Consider the following 19,890-nt stretch of genomic DNA (forward strand, 5'->3'; position numbering starts at 1 on the left):
GGCAGGTCAGTGGCAATTTGAGCTGGTCAGGCAGTAAAGGCAAGACTCCAGACTGTCCCACTGAACAGGATGCATTGATTTGTTGTAACAAATAACACAGAATAACAAATTAACAAACCTGAAGTACAGATGAGAAATGTCACACTGATAACCTCACTCCACGGGCTGACAACAACAAGACAAGAGAAACTCCTTTAACTGCCTCAGTGCTTCGTCAGCTCCCAGCTCACCTGTGCTCAAACACTCTTCTCACTGGGGTTTTGCGCCTCCAAATCACATCATTACTAATTTACACTACACAAAATTTACTGTATTTAAGTGCTTTTGGAAGAATGTAAGTGAAATATTTTGGCTTCATACCCAAGAAATCCCACATAAGTGATGCCTTTACTGCAGACTTCATCGAGCCTTTGCTTTGCATTGCCTCACACCCAACTTGTGTAAAGTACCCTCCCCCAGAGATTAAACTTATATTTCTCCATACCAATATAGGAAAGACAAGAAAGAAAAAGATAGGATAACTCTTGATAGAGCACAGACACATCATCCTCACAGTGTTTTTATTTTGGTTATGTTCTTGTAAAATCACCTTACTCCAGCCATGTTCTGATATGACAAAATTGATGTCAACAATTGGTCTGGGAAAGGCATAACGAAGGTCAAGCCCAACCAAGGAAATATTTCGCATTCTTCCTGGCCCAGAAGTGTTCCCATGGTCTGAAAGACCCACAGACAAAATCTGTGACAATCTTTCCCATGTGGTTACTAAACTTCTGTTAGCCTTTGCTTTCTTCATGTAAGTACAGAAACAGGAGATGGCAAACTTTATGGTGAGAAGAGCTTTCACAGTCTCTATGGGCAGCAGAATGTTTGCTTAATATCTTTCACATTTAGAGAGACCTATATTCCTCTGGAGATTACTCCTCTGCATTGTTTTTATCTAAGGGACGTGAGAAGGGCAATTAAAAGGACATACTTGTCTACATCAACTCCCTAAACCCTACCTAAAAGATCTATACGTGTCACCCTAGTATTGAGCCACACTATTTTTCATTGCTACTTTTGTTGACACTATTAGGTAGTGCTAAGTCCTCCTGATCTACTGATTTCCTGTGGAAGACCAGAGAGTGATTTCAACAGGTTAAATGACTGATGGAGTTTGGATTTCATGCTCTGCAGCTTTCTTATGCATGTTTTTCTCTTTCAGCCTTGTAGGGTTGCTCATTAATGGCATCCCCATTCTTTCCAGCTACCAACTATTCCTGACTACTGAGAGTTTTCCTTCTCCCTGTTTCCAGAGGAGGTGGGACACCCTTTTAACTGGCTTTTTATATTAAATGATGTTATTTTATTTTCTTTTTATTACAGATGGAAAATGTAATATTCTTATTACAATAATTCACCTGTAGACACAGTGTATATGGAAGAGTCCATCTAGCAGCCACCTCCTGGCCCCTGTACCAAGTGTGGGACTTAATGCCCACCGTAATGAGATTAACAAAGGTGTCATGAAGGTTATTTTTTGCACTTTTATTGTCTTGGGGGTAATTCACTGTACCCTAAAGGTTTTGGACAATAAATTGAGAATTTATTAAATCCATGATGTGGTTTTGCATCCTAAGATGTATGGGTTAGCTTTAAAGGACAATTTCACTTCAGGTGATTTTGGATCAGCAAGTGATTCACCCACAGACAATGTCAGCAGGTGGTCAGTGGCCATGAAGGCTTCTGAACTTCCTTGGGCTTCCTTGTCTTGCAAAATTTAAACTGTTCTGTTTCCTGGTTAAGAGGAGCACCACCTTTTGTCTTAAAACTTTCATAACCTAATAAAACAATAGTAAAAAGAAGTATCTGTGAAGAACTGTAATCATGGCTCATTTAGAATAACATCTAAGACAAAAAAAAAAATCCCCCTTGTTTCTGAAATGCTTTCCACACAAATAACACCTTGCTAATCAACAAAGTTCAAAAAAGATTCATTAAAGGCCAGATTGTAGCCATCAGAACGCAATAGGATGCATAAGACAATAATAAAACTCAAGCCATCCTCTGATGCCAAAAAAAAAAAAAAAAGAAAAGAAAATTTAAAAAAAGAGAGAGAATATTTTAGTACATTTTAAGAAAGCTTAAGTCTATAGTTTAGTTGGCTACTTGGTGGCAGTGCCTTATTCCATGTGTTTAAGTATTTATTTGCAGTTTCCACCTGGAATTCAGCAAACTTCTGTTTAGCAACCAGAAATCCCACTTTAGACAAGGAGAGGGACCAAATAGACATTCAATTTTTCTGAGTAAAATTGGTAGTTTCTGTGGTTTCTTAAAATGTATGGGCTAATTTAAAGCACTGGGGCCACTGGAAAATAATAAGAATGTGATGGAGCCCTTGAATATATACAGAGGTCTTTGGTCCTTAACGCAGGGGCAATGACTGTGCAGCAAACTTCAGTATTACTGAGAAACTTAGAGAATAGTTGCTTGGGTTTTTATTTTTACACAAGTGAGCAATGCAGAACACAAAGTTCCTCCAAGCTTTGGCAAGAGCTCACAGGTAGAGCACAAAGCAGGTCATCCAGAGCCTCTAACATACAAGTCATCTCTACTAGCAGGCTCAGCTCCTGGCACATGCAAGTGTCTTAGTTTCAATCCACAAAAGAATCCACCAGTACCCCATGCTAACTTCTGCCTGTCCCACGCTACATGAACAGACTGGGGCACCCACCAAGCCTCCCCTGAGGCTCAACAACTTGTCATGCCCATGTCACATACAGTCTGTCATTAACCAGGCATCCAAACTGGTACCCAGAGATAGGCACTAGACATTGGTGTATTTCTTTGCTCAAACCCATCACTTAGGCCTGTGTTTTCCACTTTATCTACTTGGACACTCTACTTTTATCCAGTTTGACACAGCAATCCTATTTAGAAACCTTAACATTTTTTACAACTTGAAGTTTTTAATAACTAACAGCAGTAATCAGCCTTGGGTTTGGATACCTTTGTAAACATGTGTATAAATACACACACATGCAAATGGTTGGCTGGATGCAACCAGTCTGACTTCATGTGTGTGCTGTGGACAAATAATAACCAAATAAACAGAGAAGAACATAAAATTCCTATCCCAAAGAAGAAGCTGAATAAAGTAATTTAAAAGATAGCACAGAACCCAAGGAATTAAACTAATGTTTTGCAAATATTTCCCTAATTAGTCACTTGTTTACTGGGATTCTTAACCCAGTTTTCCACAACTGTGCTCACCCTGTCTGTCCTATCTGTCCATCAGTTTACCCTAATTGTATTTGGCAGACAGTAGACATCTTAGAGGACACTCAAATATATTTGCTGAAAATCTGAAATGTCTGCTGGAAACGGGAGGAGAACTCAGCTGTTGTTCAATCTGTTTGGCAGCAGCTGGCCAGTCCACAGCCATATGTTCTCTAGAAAATGAATATGTATGTGCCTCTGATCATCACACACAGTGCCTTGCTCAACAGCAGAAAAAATGTAAGAGGACTTGGAGTACTGTGGAGGGGGAATAGACCAGAGGCAGAATTGACTGCTGTTGCAGAGGTAGACTGGCAGTATGGATAGTGCTCAGGAGGGCAGGAATAGAGTTTACTGCATACAAGATAAGCATGAGATAAGGCAGACAAGACACAGGACAACAAGCCTAGATGAAACTGCTAATTCTGCTGCTCAGGGAGTTTTGATCTTTGCACAAAAATACCAAATCCCTTCTCTCAGATCAAGCTTCCCCCGATGCTCAGGCTCCTCATCCTCTCACAATGGAAGGCCTCAACTTCCACACCTGCGTCCCCAGGAAAAATTTTGTTTGGGAACTGCCAGAAGTCTAGTATGCTGCTTGCACCAGGAGAGAGAGCACTTGGCAGCCTTCTCTCAGCTCAGATATCTCAGACTGTGATATGTCTGGATCACACCAGCTCCTGGGACTCAATCCTCCAAGTCACTCCCACACTTGAGTTCTTTCCACGGCAGTGAAGTGCATCTCCTCCAAGCCCCTGGCCTGTTCCCTTAAAAATATCTCTTCCTTTAATTGGTCTTGGCTAAGGAATGAGTACAAATAAATCCACTGATATCACAACTTAATGCTCAGCATCTTAATGCATCAAATCTTTATAAGACCAAACTTAAACTCTCAGAGATACAATGTAAAGCTAGTCAACATCCATAAATCCAGCAGTTATAATGAAAATAATGCAGTAGAGAAAGAGATTTAACCACATACAGAATAGCTGAAAGTAATTCACGCTGTCTACCCAACTACCTGCCAGCGAGGTTGTAATTCAGCTGACAGTGTTCTCAACAGATGTTGTCTGACTGTCAAAAAAAATAAAATGTCTGGGTTCATTTCCAATATAGAAATGGAATGGAAATAAATATGAAATATTTTGCCATCTGTTACATTGCTGAGTCACTAGAGAATACTAGCCCCAAATGTGCATACTTCTAGATTAATTGGTCTATAGCTGTCTGGCAACTAGAATTCAAAAAAAAAATATCCAAGGAACTGATTCCACCACATTACAGAAGATATATGGAGATGACTGCTGCAAAGAGAAATATTAGCCCAAGCACTAGGAGAAGGCTACAAGAAATCCTTGAAGATACTGTGCTGTCTTATTATACATCAATTAATTTGCAGATTTTTACAATGAGCCTCCTGAGAGCCTGTAAATACCGTGTCTTCAACCAAATCACTTATTGGCTGGACTTGGTGCAGAGCCTGTGCTTGCAGGGATCTCTGTGTGCTGCACAGCAGGGTGGGATTGGGGGTGGAGAAAGGAGGAAGAGGGATTTCTCCCCAAGGAGAAATGGATTTCTTGGGGTGAGACTTTGCATTTATGTGCTGTTTGAATGCAAGCCCCTAGTGGGAACAGCATAAAGCTCCAGGCAGTATGTCTCCAGGAGCTGCAGATTATGCCAAGATAATTCATCCACTTCAAGTGGCTGTGATGGCACACAGAGAAGCACTAATCCTCCTCACCTTTGTGTCATTTTTTTCCAGGGTGTTAATTGTCACACCTTGTCTAACCTGGATGTACATGCCTGGCACCCTTGGAGGTGCCTTCCAGTGCACAGGATTTCAAATGAGAGTTGCAGAGGAAAGTCATGGCAGCCTAGGAGGGCTGGGATGGCCAGGCAGGCTCCATCGTGTGTCCTGCCTGTATGAGGCTGGAGGCACCTCTGTGATTTCTCTGCTAGTTGATAATTCCCCCTCAGCAGGGAAGTCTTTACCTAGACAAAGTACCTAGTTTATGAACCACTCAGGGGGCATGAAGGATCAGGATCACCCGTTCAAGGGTTGCATCAACTTCTCAGAGCACAGCAAAACTTCCAGTCTTTTTCAGGAAACAATGAATACTTTTCAACACCAGTTTAGCATAAAAGAAACTGTAACCTCTCAGCTAGATCTCCTCTAGACTGGAGATCAGTCCTCTCACGCAAGACCATGAGGTATTTGCCCATATTCTGCTTGATTACATGGGGCACTTTCTCAAGCCAAGCATTAGGCCAAGGTCACCATTGTGATACTGAGATGGAAATCAATGGCCTGCAGTGAGTCTGTCTCAAACCTACTATTTACCTATCTGTGCTTTACCCCATTCAAATGAAGATGTGTTTGGCAGAGAAAAGAAACCTGATGGCACAGTAGAACTGACTATTTAGAAACCCTCTTTTCTACTTCATAATATTATTTCCACATGATATTTTTTTTATTGCTAATTGCTAAATGACACTCATCATCCATTGCAGGAGAAGTCAGAGAGAGCAAGTGAGCTGGGACTTTGGCTCACTCCCAGACAGCCTCTGGGGTGAGGACACTTACACAGCTTATCCCTGTGAGAGCAATTAACTACCAACCAGGATGTACCAGAAATACAGCACAAGAACACACTCCTCTAAGGCCCTGAACAGCTTCAGATTACTTTGAAATCAAAGGGAAATGTGAATGCTAAAATCTCTCATCTGAGCTCACACCTGTAGTTTAGATAATCTCTGTAAAGACTCTACAATTATGTAGTCAAAAAGATAAAATCCTACCACACTTCTCAAATCCAGCAATGTGAAGGGTGTTTGAGTACCTAAAGGAATTGCAAACCATCCTGGACATTTTTGAAAATAATGTGACATTTAATACCATAAAATCAAAGTTTGAGAACCAGCTTTTTTGCAATGATGACATTTTATGAGTTGCATTTCAATGAAGTGAACTCATTAAAAGAAAATGGGTTTGTTGACTGAGGTTTTTCTGCTCAAATATTGGTTAACACTGATGAATAATTTAAAAGGTCCTAACCATTCAATTTAAAAATGAGGCAGATAAAGGCATCTGTTCAGATACCAGTAACCTAGAGTATTCATAGTGATAGGAGAGTCTTAAGACCAGGCACTAGAAGCAGAAAATACAGACAAGAACTTGTGTTAATTTCCTTTATTAATTCCTGTAGCTTGCATAAAAGACACAGTTAGTGTGGCTCTTTGATGGACCTGCTGGGGAGAAGTTCTTGGCAGACCCCCTAAATGTCAGTGCTCATGTCTCCTCAGGTTGGGCAAGATCAAGTTCATGGTGCTCTCGGTTCTTATTTTTTAAATAAAGAATAGAATAGAATAGAACAAAACAGAACCTGTTTTGGCAAATAGTTGGCAAATACAAGTTGGCAAATACAGAACAAGGAACCAACTCATAGATTATTACACAATACATGAGACAGTTAAAATAAACATCAACTAAACAGGTGAAAAACAAAATAAGGCTGGAAGTTACACTTCCTTTTAAATGTATTCCACTAAAAAAGTCATGCTAATTTTGAATACTTACTTAATACTGGATACTGGGCATTTTTTCTCCAATAATAGTGAATGTTTCTAAAAACTGAACAAGCAAAGGTGCACTTGGAAATGGGATAAGAGAGAAGGCTTAGTTACTAATGCCACAATGAAAGTTTCCCACTCTGATGTGTGTGAATGAAATCTCCACATGCTTGATCAGCTTTTTTGGCAAATACAATCAGCATGGAAGTGGGAGAGAAAAAAGAGGAGAAAGACCTTAAGGGGAAAAAAATGTAGAGTAGGTCTCTGCAGCTTGTTTTACTCTGCTGCTGGTGAAATAAAAATTTGTTTCCAAATAGCCCCACAGCTCCCAATAGCCCTGACTACCGATTACTCTGCCCTTCTAGTAAGTTGCTAATGGCTTTGCATTTTCTTTTATTGTCATCAAGAGTGTTTGGAGTTCATTAAGAATTATAGGAATAGCCTCCATGCTTTTCCAGCTAGATGTGGGAATATATGCAGAAGGGATCAGTGATTATAGGGTTTGCTAATTCTATGGTAGCCCATCACAATCATTGGAAGAATGAATAAGAAAAGCAGACACATGGGAAACTGTGAAAAGTTGTGTGTATAATAAACCACTGTGAAAATGGAACATATCACTTATTTGGTAACTGTTGTACTTAAAAGTCATATCAAGACCAAAAATAAACTAAAAAGATAGCATTTTTAATAGCTATAAACTAAAAGAAAACCTCCTATTAAATTAAAATAAAATACTTGCACCCATTCACACAATTTTCACTTACCATAAAGATCTATGAGTGGCAAGTTTAGGTATAAGAGTTTATAAAACACAGTCCTCTTCCTAAAGGGGAAGGAATGCATGCTGAAAACCCAGAGGACAGCTCAGGGAGCTGCTCACAGAGAGATTAGATACCACATAAAAATATTACATGGACTCAAACACAGGACAGAAGTAGAAAATATGGCCATTGAGGTCTTATTTTTTCTTCTATTATTTCTCAGCATGTAATATGTCTTTAAGGAGTCAGGAATGTACCAAAACATTTAATTCAGGTTCTCAGAATTTAAAGCCTTTTCATGTAGCAGTCTTGATACCTTCTATGCATTTTTCCTTACCTGTGTGTATTACTTATAACCAGATATTGAACTAGATACTCCTACTCTAAATGCACGAAATGCTAATTGAAATGAGGCTGGATCCCAGTGAAGACAACTAGATTATGGAATAATCTCCCAGAGGAGGATGTAGAATAAACTGCTTCAGAAATGGAAAAGTAGCCAGACAAGGTACTAAGAAATAAAACCAAGAAAATAATACCTAAGAAAATAACCTAATGCAGACACAGCAGCCAGCCTGTCTTTAAGAGCTGATGTAGTATTCTGCAACTTGCAATCCTTAGCTATCCCTGGGAAAGCATCTGAAAAATATTAGACCTACTCACCTGGTCAGTATGGGCTGTCTTACTGACAGGCACTGTTCTTCTACAGATGGTGCAATTCACTTAACTGACTATTTTACTTTCATCTGAACCTGGCAAAGAGAGTACAGCATACTAATAAATGAAGAGTTGGCTGTGGACAGAAAAAGGAAACAGGTGTAAAATCTCATGGTTGTGCAACGCTTCTCCTGCCACCCATCTGGCCACCTATCAATGTCCCCTCACCCCAAAAGCCAGTTTCCACTCCTTGCCTTTGCACTTTTCAGTGGTCCCACACCCTCCAGTGCTATTGCACAGTAGAGGGAAGGGGAACTGAGTGCCTTAACATTCTAAGAGGAAATTTCCCTAGAGTTACTAGTGTTCACAAACACTGGTGAGCAACATTGGACACGTTGCAGGATTGGACCTAAGGGACAAAATGCCTGTTGAACTGAATGTGAGCAGATACCAGGGGCTTAAGATGTGGCTGACTGAATTGAACAGAGCCTGGGAGGTGAAAACATGGCCATTACTACAATAAGTCTACATGTTTTGATCTGTACTATAAGGATGAGCATTATCAGGAGTAGCGATCAGGGCACACACATTCCCCTGGAGATTAATCACTGTTTGGAAAGAGCTGAGGGACAGACGGCATTAACCCCAAATGGCCATTAATCCCCCAAAATGCCATCTATCCATGCCTTTGTCACTATTAAAAGGCAAAAAAATCAAAAAAACCTTGAAAGGGAAAGGGACAGACTGAAAACCAGTATTTTCTTCTTCCTGTGGGGCAGTTCAGATGTATGCAACAAGTCAAACCAATCAAATTTTCAGGTATTGAAATAACAAACTTTACTGGGACAGAAGCAATTCTCCCTTTTCCTCCTCTCTCACTTAAGAATAAAAGTAAATACAGTGCCTGTGAGGAACTGAGGGGAAGAGACAGATTGAGATACAATGCTGAGCTTTAAGCTGGTGTATTTTATCCATTAAAAGGCCACGTTGATCTGACCACTGTGATCAGTTTTTGAGATTCAAAATAGAAAAAATTATCTTCCTACTAGGTGCAACTGACTCCCAAGATATCTGTATACACATAAAGTGAAATAATTAGACCTTGAATGAAAAATCTTGACAGTACAAAGAAAGACCATGATCTAATATCAGAACAAAGTTAACAGATGTCATTAAGTGAGACGATTAGCCGATGACGGAAGGTCGCACCCAGTTTACTTTTCACAGTTGACAGATCAAAGTTATTCGTTCAGTTTGAGCAAAGACTGAATACAGTTACCCTAGGAAAATCCGTTCACATAACATTAAGTCTCTCTCTGTCTTGTGTTTCTTAGACATGAATTGTCAGGAAAAATACTAGTGAAACACTACAGAACAAGGGCAACCAGCTCACATTGTAGTGAATGGAAATTCCCCTAGTAGTAGGTAAAAATAAATGTGTAATTGTAACCAGTGGCCTTTACACTCGTGAATCACATGCCTGAGATATTATAAACCTGACTCGAACACAAGTTATGCAGCTGTGAATTGGGAGAAGCCATTAAGACATATCCTGATACAGATCCAGCCCCCAGGTCCCCTCTGATGCCAATTCTCAATGTCCACCTTCACCCACATTCCCCTCTCTTCCCCAAACCCTGCCTCGCCATCACTCTAACCCAATTATCCAGTGCTTGGGCACAAGACCAGGAAGGACCATCCCCACTGCAAGTGGCTATGGTCTGGGTGCCACTGGGGGTCTTAAGTGGTAGGGGAACAAGGTGACAGGTGGCACAGGGAGAAGTATAGCTGCCTTTCCTCTTTTCAAGGCCCAGCCTGGTGCCCAGATACCACCCTGTGCTCTGGTAGTCTCTACAGGTCCCCTCAAGTCAGTCTCCACCAGTGTCAGCAGAGCAGCACAGCACCACCACCAGCGCTGGGGACACACCACTGCTCAGTCAGGCATCACACCCCTCCTGCCCAGGTGGGCATTCAGCATGGCTAATGCAAATAGTGAGTCAGGTTGTCATCATTCCTTTTTTTTTTGGCATTAGAATTTTGCATAGTATCTGTCCAAGTTCTGGATAGTTGCTCTTAGTGTTGGGTTTTGCTCCTGGTTTTTCTTGTTTGTTTTCCAGAATTGGCAGAAAAGGGAATACTTAAAACTCAGACTTTAAACCTGACTTACTTCATACCCTTTCTGTTAAAAAGTGTGATTAATTTTACATTGGTCTTCACTTAGAGAGAGACTGAATTTTTGCACATGCAGTCATGAAATCTAGAGTGAAAAAACCACACAGGAAATTTCTTAACCTTCAGTAAATTCACTTTGGTCCAGCTATGAATTCAATACTTGTTCATTTACTTAATTATACCATCATATAATATGCAATATGGTACTACATTTATTTTCTTTTGTCCATTCAGTCTATAGGCTTGATTGGGTTGGTTTAAAAACTATGAGCCTTTATCTCAATGCTACCTGCTTTTTATTCAAGCTTTCAATAACACACATGCCCCCATCTAAAGAAAAATGAAACAATAGCCTCCAAATAAGTCACAGAACAGGTATTAAAAACATGCTCATACGATAATAAATAAAGGGGAAAATAACACATTTATACTGCAATAAATATATTCATAAACTCAGCATGGTAGAGTTTCAATAGGCTGCAATTCAAATATTCTACAAAACCCTATGTCAGCTAAAGTTACCATTTGAATGCAGAGAGACTAGCATTAAAGAATGTTTTAAAATGCAGAAAGATTATGCTGGCCACTGCCCTGTGCAAACTGGGGGATTTGTTGCCTGCCAAGTCTGCTGCAGGATGAGAATCAAGATATTCAGACCCTGACAGGGAAGAATGATTGCTTCATTGTGTGAAGGTATTTCTGTTACATGAAGCACACCAGCAGTGCTCTTCATCAGAGAAGCGCACAGTGGATTATAAAATCTCTTCACTCTGTGGCCCTCAGGAATTTCAGCAGTTATCAAAGTAAGAGGACCAAGGGAAGTGGTGCCTAACAGAGAAAAGAAAGGAAGGATTTAACCTTTGTCCTGAGGGTGATAAAACAGCATCACATGGCTGAAAATCAGTCTAGCTTCAGCCATGTGATGCAGTTGACACAGTCACTTTTGTGAAAGTTACAGGATGGCATCAGTAGTTGAAAGGTCATATTTGAAAGACTTTCTAAATACACCATCAAAATACTTGCTGGAATACTCTGTGAGGCCTTATTCTGCAGCTACAAGTCAGGACATATTTGTTCCTTTTTGAAACTGAAAGCCCTTATAACATTCCCAAGAGCAGCAGGCACGCCACTGGAACTATAGCACACAATTGAGACATTTGCTTGGGGTACAGGTAACGTACCAAATCTTACCTCTCACTGCACAGAGCCCATCTCCACCTGTCTCAGCACTTCTACTAAGCCAGTTACAGCAGCATTTAAGTGGAATTATGTGTGGACTTAATTGGCAGAAGAAAATTTCTAGAGGCATCACTGAAGACATAGACCAAATTCTCTGCACTATGTTGGTGTTGTTGAACACATAAAATGTGTTTGTGTGCTTCAATCTTCTTTTGAGGGAACACATTAAAGCAGCAGGAGCTTTGTCATCACTGTGGGTTCAAACAGAACTTTACCTGTGGAGCTGGTAATTGTTCTTTATTTCTTCTTCTCAAGACTGTTCTGCTCTTATCTTCTATGATCAAGTCCACCATGTCCTTTTCTTCTCCCACTGGTTTCATGACTAAGCCTTCTTCTAGTTCTTCCCCTGCCCAACTAGCCAATCCATCCATGTCTGTCTTGGCAAACAGCTCCTCACCATTCAGTCATGAGTGCTAACAAAGGTTATCTCCTATACCTCCTCTTGTAGTAACCTCATCTACCCGTAAACATGTGCCTTTTTCCTGATAATTCTCTCTCTCCTGACGTTTTATCTTCCCCTGTATAACTCCCTAAATTACTCTGGCTCAGACAATTAGCCTGCTTAGCTTTCTGCTGACCCATGTGATCAGAATTCATTTCCTAAATTTTCCTTCTGAAGTTTTCCTGCTCTCCCATCATCACTGGTAATACCAAGAGGTTTTTCACATTCTACCCCACACCTTTAGAGACACCAACTCCTAAGAAACAGATGATACAGCTGTCTTTCAGCCCTTAAAGATAAATAGTGAGCTTCTTTTTAAACTGACCTCTCACATCTATCACAGAAACTTGGATATATCCAAAATTTTCTCCATGGTTTTGTAGTCCTATTCTTGCATGCTGACTCATATAGCAGCAGATGAGAGTTTAAGATCCAAGAGCATAAACTGCCATAAGTATCTTTAAAGGGGCACACTTTTTCTTACACACTTTTTAGAATATTTCCCCAAATGTCTCTGAAGGAGAACGGGCAGACATCCTGAGCTGAACAGCCAAATTTTTCAAAAGAGTAGGCTGCCAGACTGGGAGCAGTACTGGACTTCTGCATTACTCTTAACCCAGAGTAACCTTGAAAGCAGATGTGTGATTCCAGTATAACTTTTCCCAACTTGCTTAAACAAGTAAGAAGACTGCAAGATAGGTCCAGATCAATTTATTCTGCAAAACACCTTGAAAAACTCCAGAAACCATACAGAGACCAGGAACTCCCCCATTGTGCTTTGAAATTATCCTTTTGTTCCCCAGAAAACTCAGATCTAATCAGTCAGCTCATGAAGAATGAAAGAAGCCAAATTTACAGTCAACCTTCTTCTGTCTATTTAAAAAAGAGGTACAAAGTTGTGGGAGCAGTACAACCTTCCCGTGCCTGTGACCAGACCTGGGAAAGGATCCCATGTGCAGCTATAAGGGCAGCTCATTGCCTTGCCCCAAGGTAGCTCCAGGGTGGCTATTAAGTAGTTCCAGCAATGACAGACAGCCCCTGATTGCTTTTCAGATGATTTTACAGACACACTGCTGGCTAGGGAACTATTAAACCACAGGCCACCCAGGCCTTGCTGGACAGTAACCATTGTCTGTCACTGCTGGCTCATCTCTTCATCCTGGATGATTTAGATTTTAGCTGTGCACCAGGCCCCACACCCCTGCTCTGGGCATGGCACTCTGGCTGCTTCCCAGCTGGCTGCAGCTCTCACCATCACAGCACTGTCAGGCTTTCCCTACCTTACCCGTCCTGTTCAGCTCTGAAGCATGTAAATATCCCTTCAGTCTATTTATGAAGGGCGTACTTCACAAAGGGCTCAACATTCTTCCCACCACAAGATTTTAGAACAGGAGGCAAGCCCCAAATAATTTCCAAACAAACATCCTCTTTCCCCTGCTTTATTGCCAATTCTGTTGTTTTCTGGTGAAATTTTTAAGAGGAGGAATGTGCAACACATCCCAGAACACATCTCTGTGCTCAAAAGAAAGAGAGGGAGCTATTAACCAGAGTAGCGAATTAAAACTAATAAACACATCATTGTATCCAACGTTTAAAGAAAAGCTTCCTGTTGGAAGGAAAATCAGTGGCCAGTTCAACACATAGTCTTCCTTTTTTAAAGAAAAATTATACTCTCAGGGATATCAAGTCACTTTGTATAGCCAGGTTCTAAATTTCTGAAACCTAAGATGTATTACGGGAACTTATTAACTATATTTAGTAGGTGTTTTATTGTCCATGCAAGCCATGCTATTAAAGAAAATTTTTCTTTCCTGAGGTATATATGTATATATATATACATATGTGTGTGTGTGAGTGTGTGTGAGCATGTGTCTGCTCTTGAAGAACTTCACGTGGTAAGCAAAAGAGCTTTGTGTTTTACTTTTAAATGAATATAAATGCTCAAAAGATCTTACACTAGATGCAAAAGAAAGAAGAAATAGACAAAGCATTTGTGACTGTAAGCAGCCAGAACCATTTGCAATCTGCATACCAGTAAGAATTGGTCATATACCATATAATAAAGTTACTGCTAGTTTTTGTCCACACACCAAGAAAATGTTTCAAAGGTCTGTGTCTCTTCAGACTTCTAACTCAGGAAATAGTTAGGACTGGTTTCCATACCAAAAAATCAAGCAGATATGTTCACACTTTAAATGAGAGGGACAAAAGCACAAGAATAAAAGTAATGCTTCTGCTTGAGCATGTGTTTCCCTCTGTGACAGTCTGCACTGAACAAAACAGCCTGGGGCTGCAGGCACCAGAAGGTTGGGAAGTGCTAGAAGTGCAGTCTACAGAAAGTAGAGATGACATCTGTCTAGCAATATCACATATGAGATGGTGAAAGAGGTATGTCCAGCCACATCCTCCATCACAGACACTGAAATGTTTACTCAAAATTCCTAGTCAAAATACTGGGAAGTGAGCTCTCCTTTCCTTTTTTCCCTCTTTTACCAGTAACCTGAGAGGTTAGCTATGCAAAGGTAATGCTCACAGCCATCTCAGATTTGCTCAACAGCAGCATGAAGGGAATATGGAAGGAACCTGCTGCCACAAAAGTGGTCACGATGGATATATCTGTTTACTGTGTGCCCAGACCCAGCTGCTGAGGAGCAAAGAAATGTTTGTCAATAATTGCTGCTTTCAACCAGTAATCTTCCTAGCACAGAGAGAGACCTTAAAATTTGAAAACTGTAGATCTGGCATCATCATGTCTCAAAAGAGAATAAAAATCTTGATATATTTTTGCTTTTTTTTTTTTTCTGAGCCTGATATGTAGTTGTTACCTCTTTAAAGGAGTAGGGTGGCAAACCATATCTCTTGTATACTTTCCTACTTTGTGTAAACCCTCATGTTGTCTTATCTTACCAGGGGATCTGTTGCACAACCACCACTCACAAAAGAATCACAAGGTCATGAAAATCTTATGATCTGTCTGTGGTGAAATTTCAACCAGCAACAATGAAAGTCTCTTCAGTGCAATTACACTGACCTGATTTCTTACAGAGGTTTCAGCAAAGCTTTGTTCTGAAAGGACAGAAAAATGGGCCTGATAGCACCACCACCATATAGACTGACCTAAGTTGATCTGGTGAGCCTTCCTCATATGCTCAGCCAGCCACAAAACCTAGTGTCTTACAGGTTGTGCCATATAAGAAGAGAAGCTGGTGCTGGGCTTACCAAGGAAGAGCTGTTTACTAGAGGATGCACCAGAGAGGCAGAGTTTCTTACAGGTCTTCTTTTACTCATCAGCTCATCCTGGAAGTCCTCTCTCTTCTGCCATTGCCAGTTCAAGGTGCAGGTCAGGGTGTGTGTACTTCTTTCTTCTCCCTCTTATGATGCTTTTTCTAACCTGTCCACACACAGGTGTGCACCCAAATTGTGGACTGCATCTCTTCTGCCATGGGCATTCACGCTGTTCAGCCTTGTAGTTGCCTTTATTCTGGAAAACAAACAAAAAACAACTGTCCTGCAGCTATCAGAAATGGAAGGCCAAAGTTAAATCTGTCTTTCATAACAAAACTTAATCCAATTTATTGCTGAGCTTAATGTGAAACTGAAAATATATTATGGCTTAGAAGGAACATCAGCTGTATCTCAGACAGAATAGTCCTTGAATATAAAGGTAAATCTCCTGAGGATGAGGTGGGCAAGCACACAAGAGCTGAGTTTATTATTCAAACTATTTGAGCTCACAGTGATGGGCTAGAAATCTCATGAAAACATGATTTATTGGAAGATTTCTAATATTTCGTGCTTCTTGTGGGGCTGGAAGTACCACAAGAACTGCATTTCTGTGGTATTTTGGTATTTCCACTTGCGGCCCCAGCTGGAACTAAGAAGGGAAGAGGCACACACACTTGGAAATGTTTTGGTCATCTGCCTTTTTTTCAAATCACAGGAAAGGTTTTTTTTCTAAGTCCACTTTGAGGCAACATATTTGGGGAGGTATTCTCATTCTAGCAGATGCTACATAAGATTGTGACTTTTCATTTACATAAAATTTGCACTTTAGGTTGGAATGTCATGAAAAATGCCTCTCTGGCGTACTGGTTTATATGAACTCTACATAGCTCTGCAACATAAGAATTTCACAATGTCAGTCATGCATAATAATAATATAACAATCTAAAATAATGTAATAAATCCACTCACTAGTCATCATGGGCCAAACTCTGGCAACCCTTTATGAAAATATGCTGCAAACACATGTACAAAAAGCCTCTTAGCTCAGCCCCACTGGCCTCAAGCCAAGAAGTTATCTAACGGCAAATCAACAGACAAGTGTCACCAGAAATGTCTCATAGCGAAACAGCTCTGCTGCGAGCATAAGTTATTCCATTTCAGATGTGGAAAGATTTAATTGGGTTCTATGCAATTAACAAACCTCAATTATGACTAATTTGTTAGTCATGCTTACTTTTGGCTAAGCCTTGTTTTCCTTCTCTCATTTCTCCCTCTTGAAACACCTGCAAGGAGTGCAATACACTAGATGCATGGAGCAGGGGGGGCAGGGGCAGCGGTTCTGGCCAGAACTCTGATAAAATGTCTCCTTGGTACAGATTTTAATTGTTTCTATGAAAACAGCTTCTCTCCTTAGAGAATGTGCCCATGGGCAAAGCTGTTTTCACTTCTAAAAAAGGCCTGAGGAGCTGCACTGACAAAAATTACTTGCTTCAATTAGTGGATCAGCGTGTGTCTCCAACCCAGCCTGGTGCTGCTCCATCTTGCTAACCTGGTCAACCCTGCATCTCTGCAGGGCAGGTCTGAGCCACCTCTGGTGGAGAAATGGGCTGGTCTGCCTCTCATTTGGACATAATAAGAGCTAGGGCAGAGTAAATGCTTTTGAATCACCTGGTGGAATACACCTCCATAATGTGCTAAATACCCTGCTTCCATTGGGACTGTTACTTGTGCTTTCCTTCTAGGCCTTCTATTACATTGTGCATATCTTGAATCATCATTTACCTCCCAAAATTTTAACCATGCCAGCTTTCTAAATACAGGCCTGTCTCATACTTCTGCTCAACTAAAGTCTTTGAAATCAACAGAGGATGAATTTTATTCATCTGCTTTGATCTATGTATTAAGAAAATTGCAAAAAACTAGGAAAAAAGCAATTTTTACTATGAAGAAAAAATTCTGATACTGAAAGCCAGGGTTTACTGGAGAAAAGGTCTTACAGATGCTGATTGTGTTCATGATGGGAAAAAGGACAGCAGTTCCTCTCAAACTCAGATTATTCATTCTTCACAGTCAGCTGTCCTGGAGTCTATGTAAACTTGTGCTCCTCTGCACTGCTATTCTGCAAAGTCACACTCTATGAATGGAAGAGAATTTAACTTCAGTAAAGCAGGGCTCAGAGACCTCAAGCAAATGGGAAAAATGTTAGTCCAGAGATGGAAGCAGTATAGCATGATCAGAGGTAATACTCTTTATCAGAGGCTTAGAGGCAAGCTAACACAGCAATATTATTTTCAGGCCCACACTTAAGATAACTGCAAATATCTGTGTTGATGAGCAATAACTTGGGTGCCTTTGCTCAGCTCTCTTCTGCTCAGCATGGCTGGACAGCCAGTGTGCTGTTACAGTCTGCAGCCTCTTACCCTGGCTTGTCAGAAGGAAGCAGTACCAGGGCTGATGTTGTAAATCATAACCAAAGGAATGCCATACTGACATCTAAAATGTAGCAGAGAAAAGAGAAATCCATGGTTGGACTTCTCTGAGCTTGTCTGCAAGGCTCTGCTCTATTCTGCTGAACTAATCTTGAGACACAGTTGATGAGGCTGCCAACAGATTTGTACATCTACTCCAGCTGCTGTTATTCCCTCTGATCTCTTCCATCATCTCTTGACTACATGCTCCTTAATGCAGTTAACATCTCCCCCTTTCTGTTCAGTAGGTACACAGGACACTGTGGCTTCAGAAGCAACATCTTCTGTCACAGATCAAAATTTCATTTATTTCAAACTCTTCACTATAAGGCAAACATCATGGAAGTCTGAAGCTTCTTTTCCTCAAGGACATAACAGAGAGAGCAGGTTACCTGGACCTTAGAAGCCAAAACCTTACTAGGTTTTACATGAAAATGAATTTAACCTTTAATAGAAAAACTGAAGATTTTGTCCATGTTATTGCCAATCAAAAAGGAAGTCTGTCACAAAAATTCAGTAACCAAAAACTATCAGAAATATTTAAAACTCTTATGAACATAACTGGAGAGTAATTAATCTTTGGAAAAGAAATCTCTGCAGCAACAGTGGTTATGTGCTATCTCCTCATTTGCTGGGGTGAAAACTAAAATCTAACAAGAGAACTTGCAGATTTAACATAAAATAACACCCAGGGAATATAAATAAAATGTAATATAGCAAATGGGGAATAATTATTTTGTGGATTTATGACACCTGTTTCCCTGTTCCATATTCAGGACTGCTAAGGGAAAAGAAAAAAGTACCCACAGAGGTGAAAAGTTCTCATAATTCTTTGTTATTATTATTTTTCAATTAATTTCTAAATATATGCTTACCACACAGTTCTTTATGAAGAAAAAAAGGCTGAGCTATAAATAATATTTCCTCTTCTGGGAGTTATTTTAACCTACAAATTTTTTGCTGTTGTCAGAATGGTAAAACACAGAAAACATGCAGGTTTGGATTAGTTTTAGTCTAGGATCTTGCCTTTAATTACATTTTTTTTTTAAATACTGATAATGGTCTTGCAAAAAAAAAAAAATGGCACCAGAAGGTCAAGCCCATCTGGATTTAAATCTGGTCAAGGATGTCATAGACACCAAGAAGGACATCTTCAAATATATCAGTTACAAAAGAAAAACAAAGGACAATGTGGGACCTTATTAAGTGGAGGGAAAATCCTGGTAACAAAGGACGCAGAGAAGGCAGAGTCACCAAACGCCTTCTTTGCATCCATCTTCACTGACAAGACCATCTCTCAGGCATATCTCACCCAGGAGACCAGGGTAAAGGGATGTTGGAAGGAAGACCTTTCCTTGGTTAGGGAGGATTAGAGGATATCTAGAAAAACATGACTTCCACAAGTGCATGGGCCCTAAGGGAATGCTGCGAGAGCTGGTGGATACAACCAGGCCACTCATGGTCATCTTTGAAAGGTCATGGACATCAGGAGAGGTGCCTGTGGGCTGGAATGAAACAAATGTTGTCCCAGTCTTCCAAAAGGGCAAGGAGGAAGACACAGGGAACTGGCGGTCAGTCAGCCTCACCTCAATCCCTGGAAAGGTGATGGAGCACCTCATTCTGGAGGCCATCACTATCCACTCGGGTGAGAAGAAGGTGATCAGGAATAGTCAGCATGGATTCACTAAAGGTAAGTCATACTTGACCAAACTGATTGCCTCCTATGATGACACAACAGCCTGGATGGATGAGGGGAGGGCAGGGGATATTGTCTTACCTTGACTTCAACAAGGCTTTTAACGCTGTCTCTCACAATATCCTCATAGGCAAACTCAGGAAGTGTGGAGTGGGTGAGTGGACAGAGGGGTGGTTTGAGAACTGGCTGAACAGCACATCCCAGAGGGTGGGACAGTAATCAGTGGCACAGGGTCTGGTTGGAGGCCTGTCACTGGTGGTGTCCCCCAGGGTTCAGTATGGACCCAATATTGTTTAACTTTTCACCAATAACTTGGATGAAGGGGCAGAGGCCTCCTCAGCAAGTTCCCCAAGAACACAAAGCTGGGAGGAGTGGCCAATACCCCAGAGTGTTGTG

General features: G+C 40.7%; 1 long non-coding RNA gene across 3 annotated transcripts in view; it reads right to left on the reverse strand.

Annotated features, from left to right (window-relative positions):
- The window catches only part of LOC111924525 (uncharacterized), a 76,851-nt gene that overhangs the window by 3,902 nt on the left and 53,059 nt on the right, over nt 1-19,890 (reverse strand). The window contains exons 1-3 of one of the 3 annotated variants that reach the window (XR_015284848.1): nt 17,328-17,448; nt 15,325-15,586; nt 8,259-8,347 (exon numbers count right to left, since the gene is read on the reverse strand). This is a non-coding gene — a long non-coding RNA (uncharacterized LOC111924525). Of the gene's footprint in view, nt 1-8,258; nt 8,348-15,324; nt 15,587-16,299; nt 16,368-17,327; nt 17,449-19,890 lie in introns of those variants that run through there. The other 2 variants (XR_015284850.1, XR_002861687.2) reach the window with 2 other exon arrangements.

The sequence above is a fragment of the Cyanistes caeruleus genome, chromosome 1, assembly GCF_971803275.1.
Source record: "Cyanistes caeruleus chromosome 1, bCyaCae1.hap1.1, whole genome shotgun sequence".
Taxonomy (NCBI): Eukaryota; Metazoa; Chordata; class Aves; order Passeriformes; family Paridae; genus Cyanistes; species Cyanistes caeruleus.